Here is a 15,359-nt window from a genome sequence, read left to right as displayed (position 1 = left end):
TCATGCCACTAGGTAATGAATACATAAGTTAAGCCCTTCATTCTCCCCCTAAGAGGGCACACTCCCTCTAGGTAACGAAAGCCTAACTTACACCCATTCACAGGTCCTTTCATTCTCCCCCTATTGGCACACATCAACCCATCTTTGGGCACACATCAACCCATGCCCCAATTTTGGTTACACATCAACAAATCCATTTGTTGACGACTCTCCCCCTGAAGAGTTGTTCATCGTTGTTCACAATATCACTCGTTGTGATCAACACGATAATGAAGGTCTCATACCCTTCATTTATCCTTAACTTCTCCCTCAATGTAGACAAATACCCAACCTTGAGCATTTTCTAACCACTTGAGTTCCCACTTGAAATAATGAGGATATCCACTCCCAATTTCAAGTTCAAAAACTCATCCATGAGCATTTTCTTTAAAGAAGGTTAACCACCTTCCAAGGTTCATGAAAAATAATTTTTCATGTCTTTAAAGAGTCCCTCCCCCTAAAGACATGGTGGTAACTTCTGTCATTGCACCAACAATGACTTGGAATCCCTAAACCTTTAGGAAACCCAAATTTAGAAGTTTTGAGGTTCAAATGTTCAAAATTTGAAACAAACCTCAACCTAAACTTCAACTTAGCCTCCCTTAACCAATCTATCCTTGTTTTCAACACGAAAACACCCTTTTTATGTACACAAATGTGTATTGAGGGGTTTGGAATGGTTACGTAGACTAAAACAGGTTCAAAATGCTGAAATCAGGCCTTCCTAGCTAAAATCAGCACCTTGGATCGATTGGAGTTGGGTTCCAATCGATTGAACCTTTCTGAATCGATCCACTGATCGATTCAGACTACCTGGATCGATCGGCTGATCGATCCAGCGAGCTTCTGCTCGCGGGAGACTTGCCTTCTGAATCGATCCACGGATCGATTCGGGCACTCCAATCGATCCATGGATCGATCGGAGCTCTGATAGTTGCTGAAATTCCATTTCAGTCAACTTCAGAAACCCCTAGAAAATTCTACAAAAATCCAAAAATCATGAAATTTCGTGTAGACATTATTTAGGGCATACTTAATCATGGAAAAATAGCTTTCTATGAAAATACATCATATTTTCAAAGATTGACACAAAGTTGAAAACTTGTAAAAACTTTAGTGTTTTCTTCAAGTTTGTGTCTAACTATTCAATGGTGATTACTATCAAAAGATAGCCTTCACCAAGGTTTTCCAAAAACATTTTAAAAACATTTTCAAAACCAATATCCCATCATGTTCCTTGGGCATAATGCACATGACTTGTACATTAGCTTTCCCAATGATGGGAAAACACATAACTATGTGTTTTGATGAACCTAAAACTCAAAAGAATGCACTAAATCAACATCTTGAGTTTTGTTCATCTACCTAACATCTCACTTGTATCTAATGTACACTAAAACACGTACAAGTCACCTTATAGTCCTTGTGAGATGTGAGATTTTGGTTTTGCCCTAATCTAGGGATCATGCATATCTATCTAGGCATTCTAGAGATATTAGATATCCACCTAGGATGTCACTTGTCAATAATTGTTGTTAAATGTCATTCGTCCTTAATTACAAGGAATTAAACTTAATGCATGATTATGTTATGGCATACATCAAAAGAAAATAATTTTCAAAAGAAAATATCCTATTACTACATGATGTATGAATGTTATGACATGATATTTTTGGATTTTTCATAATAAAACAATGAATTCAAAAATAGACATGATGTCATGGCATATGATGGGCAAACAATCATGGCAAGGTTTAGCATAAATAAAATATACCTAGATTACCTATCCAAATATCCTTAATCACTTAGCTAAACTCAAAATATACCACTTGTTTTAACTTAAAACGATACCACTTGTTTTAATTTAAAACATTAAACCTAGATTGCCCTAAATGCTTCAAAGAAATGCCAAAGCCTAAATTGACATTTCTTATTTCTCTTGATTTGTTTATGCCACTTAAAAATTAAACATATCCTCAAATGTTGGCATATTTCATTTTCCCACAAGAGTAGCACTAAGAAAATACCAAAGTCCCAACTTGGTATTTCTTATATTTTTCTAATTTGTGCCATTTTAAGATAAAATCAATTTTTCCACCAATAGACACATGTTACTCTTTCAAGGAGTAAATAATAATTCCATTTCATTTTCAAAGGTTAACAAAACCTTGAAAATGCTCCTTGAGTGTCAATTTCCTCAAAGTTGGGTTAACTACCCTTCTAATCGGAGTTGACACTCTTCAACCCATTTATGGGGTAGAGAAAATGCTCCTAGAAACCCAACACCTATTGGTGCTCCTTGGATGCTCTAGGTACTCACTAGGGATAACTTCCCTAGATACCTTCCTAGTGACCTTGTTGGGCTTCTTAGAAGCCTTGGTCACATTTTCTAGGTCAACTCTAGGGATAGCCTCCCTTGTGACCTTGTTAGTGACTTTCTTAGTCACTTTGGTTGCAAAGATACTTCTAGGGATATCTTCCCTTGTATCTTTGATTTGACCTCTAGACTTAGGGTTTGTTCCATAGCTATATGGAACCCTATGATAACTAGGCACATCCCTTTTAGCTTTGGGTTTGTATCCCAAACCTCTATGGCCATTGGATGGCTTTTGTACCCCTAAACCTAGGTTATGCTCATTTTGCCCTTTTAGGATATTTTCCATCCTTTTTAGGGTCTTTTCCATTTTATCAAGTCTTGATCTCAAGACTTGATTTTCTATCATTAAATCCTTAGATTTTGATTTTTCATTACACCCATGAGCATTTTTGTTTTTGGGCTTGTATCTATTATCCTTAGTGTTCTTGCCCAAGTGTCCATCTACCTTCCTAACCTTAGGTTGAGTAGTTTTGGCATGTAGGGCCACATGCTTTTCCTTAAAGCCCTCATGCTTCCTATTCTTATGGTAAATCGCATTAAAATGATAAAAATTAGAACTATCATGCTTTTTACCATAATGTAAAGGGGTAGGCTCAATAAAAGATACCTTCTTCTTTACCTTGGAGGCTTCCCCTTGACTAGTGCCTCCTTGAGCCTTGACCACCTTCTTCCCCTTGGGGCATTGACTTCGGTAATGCCCCTTTTGATTGCAAGAGAAGCATATAATATGCTCCTTGCTCTTCTTTGTATTGGGGATGATCTCCTTGGGCTTCACCTTGCCTTTTTGTATCACTTGGCCCTTCTTCTTGGCCAATTTAGGGCACTTGCTCTTGTAGTGCCCATGTTCCCTACACTCAAAGCATATAATATGATTTTTATTATTAATTGAAATATTTATACCTTTGCTTGTAGGGGTGGCATCTTTTCCTTTGGATCCGGAGGTAGAAGCTTCCTCTTGATCGGACCTTGATTCTCCTCCATTTGATTTTTCTTGACTTGTGGAGGTAGAATCTTCTTCCTCCTCTTCGTCTCTTGACCCGGATGTAGAAACTTCTCCTTCTTCTTGATCCGGCGTCACCAAGGATTGCTCCCCCTCAATCCTAGAGGTGGAGGCTTCATCATCTTGAATATGAAACAAGGAGTATGCTCCCTCCTTGTTCCCTTCGTTGCATTCCCTTGAGGATGAAGCTTCTTGGATTTCCTCTTCTTCGGAGGTTGAGCATCTCTCAACCTCGGAGTCCTCCTCTTGGTCTTGCTCCAAAGAGTCACCCTCTCTGGATACTTCTTGCTCTTGTACAGTGGAGGGGATCTCTTCATGAAGCTTGGCTAATTTGCTCCATAATTCCTTTGCATCTTCAAATTCTCCAATTTTGCAAAGGATGGTGCTTGGCAATAAATTGACCAAAAGCTTGGTCACTTTGTCATTTGCATCGCACCTTTGGACTTGCTCCGAGCTCCATTTGCTTTTCTTGAGAAGCTTGCCCTTGGAGTTTGTTGGAGCTTCAAATCCTTCCATTAGAGCAAACCATTGCTCTATCTCCATCATAAGAAAGTTTTCGATTCTTGATTTCCAAGAATCGAAGCTCGTGGAAGTGTACGGTGGAGCCACCCTTGTGTCAAATCCAAGTCCATCTTGGAATTGCATCTTGAAGTTGAGCTTCTTGAAATCTTTGACTTTTGATGAATTTGCTTCAACTTCTTCACCCTCTAGCTTTTCTTGTTATGCTTGACCCTTCCGGTGATGATTCCGGTGAAGAGCGGCCTTGCTCTGATACCACTTGTTATGACCAAAAGTAGCTAGAGGGGGGGGGGGGGGGGAATAGCTCGTTGCTCGACGTTGCTTGTTTCTTCTAAGATGTGCAGCGGAAAATACAGAAACAAATCACACAACGCTAACACGGTTGGTTTACTTGGTATCCACCTCACAAGAGGTGACTAGTCCAAGGATCCACACCACGCACGCACCCTCCACTATGAAAACACTCCTTTTCGGTAACTACCGAGGGCGGAGAAGCCCTACAAGACTCTCAGTACAAGAAGAAAGGAAAGGGAAACAAAATACAAGCGCAAAGCTTACAATGAGTACAGAAAACCCTAACCCTAGCTTCTCTTCTTGCCTTTGATCCGCCTCTTGACTTGGAAAGCTTCTAAGATCCTTCAAGAACTGGCGATCTGATCTTTGAGAGCGCTGTGGAGGAGTTGGCGAGAGATCTGGAGTGAATCGGTGAAGAGATGCCGAAGGAAATGAACGCCTGCGGCTTAAATCAACGCTAACGGTCGAATCCCGATCGATTGGAATGCTCCCAATCGATCGGGGAGGCTTTGGATCGATCCACGGATCGATCCAGAGCGCCTCTGTGCTCTGGAAAAACTTCTGGATCGATCCATGGATCGATCCAGCGCTTATCGCGCGAAGCAGCAGCGTCCCAATCGATCCACTGATCGATTGGGACCTCTGGATCGATCCACGGATCGATCCAAAGGGGTTCTGTTCTCGGTGACTCACCGGATCGATCGGTGGATCGATCCAGATCTTCTGGATCGATCCACGGATCGATCTAAACCTGCTGGATCAATCCACGGATCAATCCAAACCTGCTGGATCAATCGGCTGATCAATCCAGATCTTGGTTTTTGCCCAAAACCAAGCCCAAAGCCCCCTAAACCAACATCTAGTCAACCATGACTTGTTGGTACATAAGACCTAGCATTCGGTCACCCTTGACCAGCTAGGACTCTCTCACCAAGTGTCTGGTCAATCCCTTTGACCCACTTGGACTTTTCTCTTCTTGCCAAGTATCCGGTCACTCCCTAAGACCTACTTGGACTTTTCTTTCTCGTGCCAAGTATCCGGTCAATCCCTTTGACCTACTTGGACTCTCACCAGATGTCTGGTCAACCTTGACCCATCTGGATTTCTCTTGCCTGGCTTCACTCACCAGGACTTTACCAATTGCCTAGCTTCACTCACTAGGTCTTTCACCTGGCTTCACTCACCAGGATTTTTCTCCTGCCTAGCTTCACTCACTAGGACTTCCCAATTGCCTAGCTTCACTCACTAGGTCTTTCACCTGGCTTCACTCACCAGGATTTTCCTCCTGCCTAACATACCAGTTAGGACTTCCCAGTCAAGTATCCGGTCATCCTTGACCTACTTGACTCTTCTTCAATCAACCTTGCATTGTCAAACATCGAAACCCAAACCAAGACTCAAGCTTGGTCAACCAGGTCAACCTTGACCTGAGGGATGTTGCACCAACCTGTTGTGCTATCCGATCGGCTTGAGCCTTTTACTGTTGCTCGACTATCTTGGCTGCCCGCGCTTGGATGAGCGCGTCTAGTTCTTCGGGAGAGAGTGTCACCATGAGTTGGCGTCCAGCTTCTTCCATCGTCTCTGCTCGGATTCAGGAACGTTCCCACAGACGACGCCAATTTGATCCTGTCCGAGCGCTGAGTCGATGGACACTGGGGACGTGGCACTCTCCGCTGTCTTCGACTGGTGATGTGGATCTCCGGTAAACCTGCAAAGAAGCCGAGCCGGGAGGGGTTTCCCGGCGACGACCCTCCGACGCTCAAGTCATGCAGTGAAGAAGAAGAGGAGCAAAGTAACGCTACTGTGGTTACAGTGATGAGAATCACATACCTCCGTCGAAGTCTGGGGGTCCTTATATAGGACCACAGGGAGGCGCGGGCACGCTTCTCGATGCATGCACGCTTCCCCAAACATACCTCAGTAGGGTTGTGTCAGAAAAGCATGTCTGATGCCATTCCACAATCGTCCGAGCATATCCCCGACGTGACGATGAAAACTTCCACCGTACGATGCTCTGTCCGCTCCGGTAGCCGACCATGCAGTTTGTCGGCGGCAGGTGTCTCGAGGATGATGTTATCAGCTTTCCCTTTTGTCCTTTTGCGCCTCTTGTCTGTTCCAGGGCCGAGCGGACTGGCCGCTCGGCGCTCATGGCCTCCGGGAATGCGCATTCCTCGGACCAGGCGGGGAAGCCCTGCTCATGTGCTCGGATGGGATTGCACCTTATTATCCCGTGGCTTTGTCGAGCAGCCTGTCTGCTCGGCCCAGAGACTCTTTTACCTTGAGCATCGGAAACCCGACCCCTGGTCGGGCTGTCTTTCGTCCGGCCTGAGATACCCCTGGCCGGATGTTTGGTCGGCTGGATGATCGGTCGGCCCTCTGTCTGCTCGGCACGACCTTGGGGTTGACCCTCTTGACCATTGACCTCCACGTATCATTGACCTCCCGCTAACGAGGGTCACCCGTCCATACCACCGGATCAATTCTCATACAATTGCTAATAATATAGGTTTGGGTTCATAGTCCATTCGTTCTATAATTTATCATTTATACAAAATAAAAAAGAATATTTTGAGAAAAAGAAAAGAGCGAAAAAATACCACCGAGTGAGATAGGAGAAGGATGTCTTCTTATAGAATCAATGATAAGGGAGGAAAAAATACATGGAGCACTAATGAGAGAATGAATAGATGATCAACTAATTATAAAATGAGATGACAAAAAGATATTGGGTGTAAGGTCTTATATAGTTATATTGTAGCTCTAGATATGATTTTCGGACTAGAGAATATAATAATTATAATTAATATGTAATTAAATGTAATTGTAAATTAGTTAAAGAGCACTATAGAAATTGAAAGAAACAAAATCTGAAACAAAATAGTTGCATTGAAAGCCAGTAATGTAAAATACGGTAACAAAATAATAATTAAATAATAAGATATTTGAGAAAATAATCTTATTGGACTTTTAAAAAATATTTTGGGATTTAATCGGAGCTCGTATGATTATGTTAAGGGGATAGATTATTTGGTCAAGGAAAAACATGTTTAAGCTATCCTATTTAAACGAGGAAATATTTAATTTCTCTATTTATTTTATTTTTCTTTTTCTTTTCCTTCGTTTCTCTCGTGCCCTAAGCCCGATGCTGCCTCTCCCTCACGCTGATTCTCCTACCTGATCCCTAATATCCGTCGAACACTTGCTCTCGATTCTTTTCTTCTCCCCTTCGATCCAATCGTCTCCTCCTCCTCCCTCACGATCTCGCTACTGTCGGCCACCGTAGCCAACCACGTTGCCCGGCAGACATCGCCCGATGTCGTGCCACCCGACCTCTGACGTCGACGCCACAAGGGAGTTAATCGTGCCAACGCCATTTGACCCACCGTCGGCCGAGTCTCCCTCCTCCCTCTCCCTCTTGAGGCGTGGAGTCTTTCCCCCCCTCTTCTTCGTGATTCGTCGTCGCCCTCTTGCGGTCTCGATCCATCGCGCTGATCGTTGTCCCTCCTTAGTTCTTGATCGTGCCCTAGAGCCATCGCCAATGCATTGCTCTCTTCGAGTCGCTGCCGTGTGAGCAGATCTCCGACCAAGAAGGGGGATCCTGACCCTAGCCTTGACCTCCCTAGTTGCTGAAGATTATTGTGGTGCTGCCCACTTTTGGTGTCGATCCCAGCTCACTATCACCGCTTGATGCCGCTGTGAACCACCGTGGTGACTTCACTGTATCAAAGAAGGTGAAGGTGTTGATTTTAGGCATCTGATTGTGTTGGACTAGCCGTGATTGGGGAGGGGCTCTTTTCTCTACACGAACACATTGTTAGGCATCGGATTAAGGTAAGCTATGATGAGTATTGGTTTGGTACACTATTGATTTATTCTTGCATTTGATCTGTTCGTTAAAAGGTTGGTTGGATTGTTAGGCTAATAGGTGATGGAGGTGTGAGCAGTAGTGGGTATCGCCAATGATTTCCAGCTGTGGAGTATACTCTGATCATGAACCACCAGCGATCATTATCAGAATTTGGTAAGTATTAAGGTTGAAGTTATTTCTAGGAGTAAAATGGTGGAATTGTTGTTAGATGGTTAACTAAGTATTAGATGGATTATGTGGGTTGGATTAGTGTGTTGATTAGTGAGATTTGGATTGATTATGCTGGTAATAAATCTTCATTGAGGGAAAATGATTGAGAATGCTTAAACTATTTGGTTATGTATTAGAGATTCATTTATGAGTTGGTTTCTCTAGTTTGGTTAATTTGGACGATAGCATGATCATTATCAGAATGTTAGAAGGGTTAAACCTAATCTAATGAAGGCTATGGATTTAGTTAAACCTAACTGGATTAATGAGATTGGTTAACTGTCAAATATGGGGCTAATAATTGAAATGGAATTAATATATAGATTCCTAATCAGATTAGGTTAAGTTAACTATTTAGTTCATGATGGATTTAGTTAACTAGTTCATTCTTGGCTAGTTATATCATACACTATGTGATCGCAGGACTGGGGTTCAAGACGAGCGTCTTGACATGAGACTACTTGACACGGTCTACGTATAAAGACGAATACTTCTTACTTTGAATCTCTTTAGTTCTTTGGAACTTGGTGCATGAGCTATATTTTTTTGGATAAAGACTATTTTACCTTGACTCCACTCGTAAATATTTCCTGTGCTTGATACTTCCACTCATATCTTTGAGATATGCATTTCTATATCCATATAGTCTCTTGATGTCATCTATGATATTTAGCAGATATTAGATATCAACCTTGTATGTTTTGATTGTTGTTTATTTATGTACCGTATTGAGCATGCTGGCTTCATGTAGCATACCTGATTCTCGTTTATATGTATATGATGACTATTATATTTTGCGCATCATATCATTGCATGCATGTTAATGATAAATTCTCCCTTGCGGTCGAGAGAGTCGTTGACTAGGGTCGCACGCTCGGCCACTCGAGAGAATGGTAGTTGGAGTAGATGTTGCTTGTCCTGTCATGTCCCCACTTGCTCACTTATGAGTAGAGAAAGCTGGAGTTGCGAGCAACAGGGACCCCCGATGCAGATGTAGCCAGTTAACTACTATGCAACTGTCCACTCGGCCACTCGAGAGAATGGTACTTGGAGTGTTGTACAATTTGTCACTGACTCGACCTCTCGACCATACAGGGGTCGTGGTGCGAGGGGTGGGCGGGAGTGACCATTAGTGCATATGCTTTTATTATTATTATACCTGCCTATGTTGTTGATTTCTTATGTTTACAGTTATTTGTTTTTTCATGTCATACATTTATACTTGTTGAGCTATATATGTATTGATCGCATGTTGTTCAACTCCGGTTTACTTATTGATAGAATGTTTTTACCTCATATGATACCTTGGTAGTGATGAACAGTTCAGTAGTCGATTGGTATTACTCCTGATCTTCTATTACCTAGCTTAGGATATGGTTTCAGGTATGAGCATATATTACGGTTTTATTTTAGTATCTGCTATTCCTCTTATGAGACTGTATATCTTTGGCTCAATCTCTATTTGTATATTATGTTCATGCACTATCTTTCCTTTACCTGCTGAGTCCCAGCACTCACCACCCCACAAATTGGTTTTTCTTTCGCCAGGTAGCAGGTAGATGAATCAAGGATGCTTGGAGAGTCCTGACTGCCGGTCTCACATTCGAAGACTACATCGGGTTTCGTTTATCCTTTATTCATATTTTGTATTTGGTGTTATATTAATTCGATTATCTTTTGGAGTTTATTATGTGGAGTTGAATTTTGTGTTGTTGTGGTTGTTGTATAAAGCCTAGTCGGCTAGCAGTGTGTTGTTTTAGTTCATATGAGCTTTCTTTATCGTTTTTCTACTATGTTAGTTTATAGTGCAGCCGAGTGGACTGCTTAATATATATATATATATATATATATATATATATATATATATATATATATATATATATAACTGCGTGGTTGTGTTTATTTTGTTCCAGCCAAGTGGATTGAGTATATAACTACGTGGTTGTCTATATATTCCAGCCGTGTGGGCTGATGGTTATATTGTATGAATATTCTTGTATATATGCTTCATATTGTCACCATTACAGGGGAGATGTTGTCGAAATTTTATCGGTAGGGAGGCGCTCCAAATTAATTATTATTGAAACTCATTAAAATTAAGACAAGTGTTGTAGCAACGAGTCCCAAGTCGTATTTTTCCAAGGATAACTAGTAAGTGTGTACATATCTAGAATTGATTCAAATTGAATTATTATATCAACAAAATCAAAGAATAAGATCAAATAAGGTTCATTCTCATCTAAACATGATCCATTTCCTTCTCATCAAATAAACATCAATTAAATTCATATTCTTATTCATCATTCAATCATATAATGCAATTCTCGCATCTTCAATCAACAATCACTGTAACAAAAGATACATAACTTAAACAAGAGTTTTCTACATTCAAGTCTTGAAATTAAGCTCAACTTGCATGAACTGAAATAACATACATTCATAATCACACTCAAATTCAACACTTAACTCAACCACCAGGTCTTCACTTCTCACTAACAATCAACTATATACCACTAAGGTAAATAATGAAAAGTTAAAGTGATTCATTCACCAATCAAGCTCATTAACAGCCACCTCAGCATCCAAGGAATCAAACAAATATTTCCTAAATTCATGAATTGAAACTAACTCTAACTTATAGAAACCGAAACTAAGAATTTCAAGTAAAAATAAAATTGCAAACTAAACTAGCAGCTAACATTACTATAATTGCAGAAACCTTAAGGAATCAGAGTTTCAAATCAGAAATCAGATCTAGTGTTTCAAGTAAGAAAATCAAAACAGAATTGCATAAGAAAAACTTAAACAAATCAAGATAACAAAGTAAAGGATCAGATCTGAGGATCTGAGCAAGATTTGAGAACAAATTAAAGACAAAGATAAAAAAAATCAAAACCCTAGCATTCCATAAACCCAATCCCGAACTCAACTCCTCCAATATGCTGTAAAACAGAGCAACCTCTGGGAAACACCCTTTGGGCAACCAACTACAATTAACCAAGCTTCCTTCTATTACCAGGGAATGCTCATAGCTCCTGGAGACCTCCCTCGAAGCTCACATTCGACTGATAAACTCACCATCCAAAAAAACAGAGGAAAATTCTGTAATTTTGCAATCCAGATCAACTGGCCAAATCGACCCAGGTTTGCTGTGGTATGGAAATCGAAAAAGGGCCAGTAGCTCCCGAAGACCTCCCTTGAAGCTCTGGTGGAAGCGAACAACGCCGATCTGGAACCTCCCTCGATCGGGTTTGCGGCGATGAAACAGAACCCAATCACGAACTGGAGACCTCCCTCGATCACTCTCTGAACGCTGGAAAGTGAACGTCGGCCGCTTAGGATCTCCGTCGTTGTAGAAGAAGAAGCTCGGATCTAGTTTGTGGAAAGGGAACTCAGCCGTGAGGAAGAGGAAGACGAAGCTACTGTGGAAATGTCACGAAGCCGAGCCTAATCTGCACTGTAGCTTCTCGCGGTATTTAAATCCTCCTCAAAACTGATCCAACGGTCCAGAACTCTTGGAGCTTGATCAATGGTAGAAAATCGCCTAAAATATGATCCAAAAGTACTGATCTTCATCTACGGTCCAGATCTACTCCTCATTAAGTTGGATGAGCCCGATCTTCAACGGATGGCCCAGACCTGCTTGATCTTCAATGGACGGTCCAAAACACTCCAAGGCTTGATCGCTTCGTTTAGCCCTATATTTGAGCCCAGATGTGGCCTGATCTGATCTGGTCCATGACCCTTTTGATGTCTACAAAATAATAAACAAATATTAGCATCAAATACCATGAAAATAAGCTAATTTACAATTAAGTCCAAGATCACATGCAATTATGAAATATGATGTAAATGTGAAATTAAGCTATGAATAGACCACTAAAAACATGCATTATGAATCAAAATAATATAGCAAAATCATGGTTATCAATGGTTATATTGTATGAATATTCTTGTATATATGTTTCATATTGTCACCGTTGCAGGGGAGATGCTGTCGAAATTTTATCGGTAGGGACTCCTCTGGGGCGTGACAAGTAAAATCTGAAGTAAAATCTAAAGAGCACTAGATCAAAGCAAGCCAAATATGGAGTAAAATATGCATGCATGCCTAATATAGCCCGAGAAGTATAGCTATTAAATGTAAATATTAGGTATTAAATCTATTTTTTTAAATAATAATGGATCCTAATAAAATTAGGGCCCTAGACATAAGTCTTAATGACTTATGCCTTGAGTCGGGTCTGACTTAATTAATTGTTGCTGCTACTTATTTTAGAGTTTGAAAATACTTCTTTAATTGGTGAATAAGATGAACCCCTATTGCAAATTAGTCAAAACATTGAAGGAATAGATCAAGACTCATCGGATCATCTTTTTGACTTTTTGCTAAGTCAGCCTCTATCGAACATGTTACATGTCTCTTGGGGGAACCACTTTATTCAGGTAACTTTTAATGGGTTGGCTTTGTGCGCGTGACTCTATATCTAGTGTGAGACCTTAGTGAGCTGATTTTGTTGAAAGAGACTAATAAGTGGTTAGAAGAGAGCCAAGGCACACCTTGACGTGACGAATCTGACGTTAGACAAATGAATAGAGAAAAGAACGGAACAGGAAAATTGTAGTGTCAACCAATAGAGAAAAGAATGGAGCAGGAAATTGCAATGTCAACCTACTCCTTTCATAGAGTGCTATCTTATATAGACAAGAAAATAAAGAGCCCCTTCATTTAGGAAAGGTCTTGCCCTTCTTCTTTATTTGGTATCATCATTCCATGTCATTGTATAAGTCGTTGTATTTATAACCGATCTTGTTTGAAAGCGGTGGAGATGACACGTTGGCAGATGATTCTATCGTTGACTGAAAGAAGACTCTAGGATGGAGAAGAGACGCCACCTGACACTGCTTCCCACGCACACTGCAAAGAGAACAAAAGAGAGCGTTAGAGCAAAAACCAAGGAGGGGGTCTCTGGCCCAGATACTCTGACGCTCAAGTTCAGTATCATAGCTGAACAAAAAGTGGAGAAGAAGATGAACATTAGATGCATGCGTATTCTAACGTTGTGAAGTATACCTGGCCAACGGAGAGGACTCCTTTTTATACTAACCCTCAGAACCTCGTAATTATAAGGTGTCAAAGAATGTCTGATATCAGAATATATTAAGTAATGGAATGTGTACAACCATCCTTCAAGGAAGGTTCTGTTTTATGCACATGAACCGTCTTTTACAATCCTTGTATTAATGAGCCGACTGAGAATGTCAGATGTCAGAATATGCTGAGTAATGTTAGGCAACAGAAGTTGTGCAGACATCCTTAAAGGAATGTTATGTTTCATATATATGCCTTGGTGGAGGAATATTCTCTATCAAATAGCTATTATTCTCTGATAGGTTATTATAACTCCGTGATAATGTTGTCTCCTATAGGTATTCTAATCAGCCTAGAGGCCGACTGACTATATGTTGGGAGACTGACAAGAGAAGTGGGGAACAAAGTCTCTTAAGTCAGATCGACTCTTTGGCAGACCGTCCATATGCTGAGAGTTGCCTTAACACTGAGAGATGGGGAACTATACCCTATAAGTCCGACCGGCTCTTTGGTCGATTAACCATATGTCGGGAGTTGTATTGTAGAATTAGGGAGTTGGGCCCTATATGCCTGACTGTTGTAGGAACCGACCGAGTTTATTCTATGTGTATTAACACTGAGTGGGGCACTAGACCCTTAAGTCCGATCGAAACTTTAGGTCGACCGACCGTATACTGAAATTTGTATCGTAAGAATGAGGAGCTAAGTCCCTTAAGTTCGAATGGATGTGAGATCGATTGACCGTATTCTGAGAGACTTGTCTATAAGATATAAATAACTATGCCCCATAGCCCCGGTTGGGTTAAAGTTCGCCTGGATTTGTACTGGGAGCCTCACTTCTGAAAGGTGGTTCATCCGAATACGTACACCCTTACTTTGTCCGACATCTCACATTTACTTTAACTGTTACATCATCTTGACCATCAATTTCATATTACCTCTGGGTCCACTCACAACACATCGTATCAGTAATCAACACACCCTTCCCGACAATGCCCCTTATTATCGACAAAGATAATTGACAAGCCTTTTGATCCAATGTCCTTTTCGCAACTGATGCATCCTTGCTTTTCCATACTTGAACCAACTTTACTAAATTGGTGGACCAAAACTTGAACTAACTTGATCGAAGCTTTGCTGAACTTGGAAAAGTTATTGTAATTGACCTAATCCGAGATCATCGTAACCCACCCCGACTCAACTCGGGTGCAATCGAGATCCTATGTGACTTGGAATCTATGTTGATCGGATCAAGGATATATCATGTGGAATCTATATTGATTGAGTCAAGAATTTACCACGTGCAACCCTTACTTAATCCCACATCAATAATATAATTATAAGTGAATGTGCTCAACATCAACTATACAAGAAGAGTAACACCCTTTAGGATAAAAGTTCAAACTCCAAGAGTCTACCACAACACAAATTACATAAGAGGAAAATCATAGGCTCATGCAATATAGTTACAAACCTTAGTCAAGAGTATAGATTGACCCTTAAGAGTGAAGCCACAACCTCAACATAAAAGTTGAACCATAAGCAAAATTTAAAGTCACATTAATTTATTTAATTTGAAAATTCCATCTAATTTCCATATTACATGAATTTTAAACACTACATCACATTATATTTAAAGATTAAATAATTTTAATTTGAAATCAGAGCAACAATCCATTGTCGTCTAGTCCGGTTAGGATACCTGGCTTTCACCCAGGCGACCCGGGTTCAAATCCCGGCAATGGAATTGTTTTTCTTTGTTTTCCTATAAAAGTCCAAACTCTTGCTTACCAGAATTTGTTCTCGAAACACATAATTCTTGTAATAATAAAATTGTTTTGTCAAAGAACTTTAAAAGTTTTGTTTAAATTCTATCCTGTTACAAGTCCTTATGGTTTTACCCGAATAACCGTTTTTTTTACAAAATAGTCCTCGCGATAAAACTTGTTTCCTTTTCGGA

At 40.6% G+C, this 15,359-nt stretch overlaps 1 non-coding gene across 1 annotated transcript; it reads left to right on the top strand.

The window, feature by feature from the left end:
• Nucleotides 1-15,072: 15,072 nt before the first annotated feature.
• TRNAE-UUC lies at nt 15,073-15,146 on the top strand. Its single transcript has one exon. It is a non-coding gene; the product is annotated as a tRNA-Glu (tRNA).
• Nucleotides 15,147-15,359: the final 213 nt, after the last annotated feature.

This window comes from Zingiber officinale, chromosome 4B, assembly GCF_018446385.1.
Source record: "Zingiber officinale cultivar Zhangliang chromosome 4B, Zo_v1.1, whole genome shotgun sequence".
Taxonomy (NCBI): Eukaryota; Viridiplantae; Streptophyta; class Magnoliopsida; order Zingiberales; family Zingiberaceae; genus Zingiber; species Zingiber officinale.
This window is presented reverse-complemented; position numbering and strand designations above follow the sequence as displayed.